Below are 4,108 nucleotides of genomic sequence, written 5' to 3' on the forward strand. Positions count from 1 at the left end.
ATCAGGGATTTCGCCTTGTGATGAGTCAGAGGCTCTATTTCTCCAAGTGGAAGCAAGGTTCTCCAAGTGGACTCAAGAACTGAAGATCAACTGAAGAGAGAGAGGACACAAGGCAGCTACACATCAGTTGCAAGCTGACTCATCCTTTCTCAATTCATCTATATATTGAGCTCTCTCCTATGAGCTCAGGAGGCTGGAATTTTGTGCAAAGTAATGATATGCTGTTGGTTTCACTATAGAACTATTGGGTGATTGCTTGAAGGAGGTGAAGAGGAGAAATTCTTTCTGCTGGGAGGTGTTGCTGGATTGGGGCCTTCAATGGTTGTAACACTCTCAGAACTTTACTTCTTCCATTAATAAAAGCTATTGAGGTTCTTCTATATGCACTTGTTTCAATGATGTGTTGTGATAATTGTATATTTGATTTATGCTAATCCTTGAATCAGTTATGATTGCATGCTTCTTGTAGTTTCCTTCTTTGTTATTTTGCAGGATCTCATTGTAGCTGGGCCAGCAAAAGAGCAAGGAGCTGGGAGCAAGCAAGCAAAGAGAAGAGTTTGGATTCGACATTAAGCGCAAGGCAACGGTTAGTGCATTTCTTCATTCTCTCTTGCTTTCATAAAGAAGTAAACCTTAAGTAGTTTTCTTTACAGTTGTTGCTGAGGTACTATCACCCTTAGAGTGGGATAGGGTCATCCGAGTCAGATACTTTTCCCTACAACAATACATACATACATACATACATACATACATACATACATACATATATATATAAATAACTTTAGACAAAGATAAAAAAATGTAACCGTTTTGTAACCATTCCAAGAGAAGTTATCCAACTATATATTGAAGCTTTCAGATAGGGAATGGATCCCAGTTTTTTCACATAAGAGTGGTATGATCTAGTTTAGTTTCTTTAGTTTTGATAATTTTTTGAGTTGATTAGATTCCTTGAGTCTTATGAAACTTGTGATACCGATTTTATTTTAAAGTAACAATGAATGGAGGTTTGAAAGTATAGGCTTTCTGATAAGGTATATCATTAAATTTGGTCATTCATGAATTTTTTTTAAGAGCTGTTGTTTATTTATCATTGTTGATCATTGATATTTTTATAATATTTATACCAATGTCCAAGAAGTTAAATTTGAGCCAGTTGCAGCGGGTCCTGGGCTATATTTTATTTCTAACTATTTTCATTTAACTCACATAGTCATAAACACTGTCATTTGTAAACAATTACTTGATTACCTATTGTTACAATCTGTCAAGTTTAGACTCATTATATCTGAATAATTTCTTCAAATATATTCAAAGAAGGATATTTATCTTAATTTTTCCATCTTGTGCATTATTTCTTACATTTATTTTCTTCATTTTTCTACTTTTAGTTTCTTTTAGTTTGTATATTATCGTTGTGTTGGTCTTGAATTTCTATTATAGTACAGGTTGTAATTGAATTGTATATTTTGATATTACAGTTCTCTGAATGTTATATTGTGAATATTTATAACCTTTATGATGATGTTAGTAATGATGTTTATTATTACTACTTAGTTTATGTTTTACTTTGTGAGAATCATTTCTTCTTAGATGTCTTTTATTTTGTTTAATTAACATGGCTATTAAATAATGAGCTACGTTCCCATCTTTCTTGGTCTAGACCACTGAGGATTCGAAAGATGTTGCAAGAATAACTTGTAATGTTTCCAAATATCAACAGAGGGAAGCAATTTCACTGGATCATCGTCTCACACACTCATCTCTCTTCTCTTGAGTGAGTGTGCATTAACTCTTTTCTCTTTTCCGCTTGGATGTAGTGGCTACATAAAGGTGGAAATTGTCTTAGGAGGATATCATTGCATAGAGAGACTATTTTATGGATTGACGAAATGATTTTTACTTAAATTACATATGTTTGATTCTATTTTATTCCATTTTTCACACCATTTTTTGAAATTAGGGTTTATCTTGTGCCATATTAAAAAGTGAAATATCTTTCATGAACTCTTATTTCTTTGTAATTATGCAAAAAATTTCATTCTAAAAACCATAAAAGGAAATGCATCCTTTGACCTCAAATCTCCTATGAAAGAAATCCCTAGGTTTCTAAGAGAATAAATTAGGCTTCCACCCTTTATCTAAGTCCTTCCATCATTGTTCTCCACCTAAATGATTCCATCACCCAATTGAACAGAGGCACTAGTCTAGTTGTGGGATCACCTTTTAAAGTTTCTCTCTTTTCTTTAGTTCTTGAAAATTAGGGTTAAGGTTTGGTTTAAATTTTCATTTAATAGAATTTTTGTTCCTGTATGTTCTTGTCCTTTAGGTTTAAATTGCATTTATTAATATTTGGAATGCGAAATATAGCATTTATTGCATGTTTTCACCGCAAATTTAGGGATGTTGTCTAGGGTTTATATTGTTGTTTTATGCATTTTTAATCATTATTAACCTAAAGTTGTCCTATACCTTGCTTACCTCTATGATAAACTTTAATACTTTTTTGATCTCATCATTTATATATAGGTTATTTCTTATCTATTATACGATTTTGTATGTTGTAGATTTGCCCATCTTTGAAACCCTAACTTATAACAACCTTTCCTTAGTTTAAGAGGGTTGTAGGAATGTGTGTGTGCCATTGAATATTTTTTGTTTGTTTGTAAGAATCTATTTGTAGAAATTAATTGTACATGGTTAAAACCTACAAAGAATTCCAAGTGATTTCTAAATGGATAAGTAAGCGGAGGAGAACAAGTATCTCTTTGAAACCTATGCATAAGTAAAAATAATGGTTTCTCTACTCTAAGATACAAAGCCCTACATATAGTTCAAATAAGAAAGATAAGAACCTTCTATTATACTTGGTAATTCAATAAGTGAGAGAAAAATGATTCATGTAAACAACATCAAATGAATAGTAAGTATATATGGGAGAAACTACAAAGAATATATAGTTTAGTATAAGTTTTAGTAGAGTCCATTCTCTTTTATTGACTATAGTAGCGGTGGAAACTAGAGGGTTTTGGATTAAAAAAATTTCTTTGGTGCACCCTAATGTACTAGTATGCTAGTCCTTACAGTCCATTATCACTCATAGATGATTAGTAGAGGCTTTCGAAGAGTCTATTCTCCCTTAATTCCATCCTCCCAATTAACTCTAGTAGAGGTGGTAGTTGGAGGGTTTTGGAGAAAAAGGTGCTTTAGTGCACCCTCATGGTTTAAGAGTGCCAACACGCTGCAAGAACTAACATACTGGCACATTGAAATCAAAGTGACATTGTAGTTAGTGTCGGGATATTTTAATGTCACAAATAAATCCTTTCACAATTCAATTTGGGATGTAAGCTTATGAGTTATAAACACAGTATTTGCAGGAAACACAAGAACTACTATAATTTGTAAGGTAACTAAAACAATTTCTCTCTAATATAATTCAAGAAAGGGATTTCAACTCATATTTAAAACTAATACTAGGAATGTAAATCAATTGATTAATCTAAAAAAAAAAAAAAAAACATATTTGGGCCTAAAATCTATCTAGATCTGAAACACAATCTTTAATTTCTTAGGACAACATTCATGTATTAATTAGTAGTATGGATTTGAAGAATGAAAGTTTATAGTTCTAGTTCATAGCTCCCTAAAATCAAATACTAAAAGTCAAAAGGAAAAGCATTAAATCATAAGTCATAATACTAAAAATAAACTTGTACTAGAGCTATCCCCTAAGGTTTGCTCGAGCAATGATCCTAATACACAAGTTTTAACAAGTCTCAATACATATTGCATGGAAAAGCATAAATAGCATGGACATGATTTACATTACATAGCCACTATACTTATTTTATCAATAAATCACACTCTGATACTCAATTCATAAACACCAATGCTAGATATTATTGGAAAAAAGTACTATATCACTAATAGACATGGGCAAAAAATCCAACGGCAGAATCCAATGAAAGGGATACATTAGAGAAATTTTGAGGTCTAAAATGGGCCTTCTAAGAGATATTATAAAAAATAGTGGAAATAATAAAATAAGATTCGATTATATCATCAAATTTTAGAGGGAAAAAAGAAAAAACTACTTTTTCAGCTC

The sequence above is a fragment of the Pinus tabuliformis genome, chromosome 6, assembly GCF_031772625.1.
Source record: "Pinus tabuliformis cultivar Carrire ecotype Pingquan chromosome 6, CPIR1, whole genome shotgun sequence".
NCBI classification, from domain to species: domain Eukaryota; kingdom Viridiplantae; phylum Streptophyta; class Pinopsida; order Pinales; family Pinaceae; genus Pinus; species Pinus tabuliformis.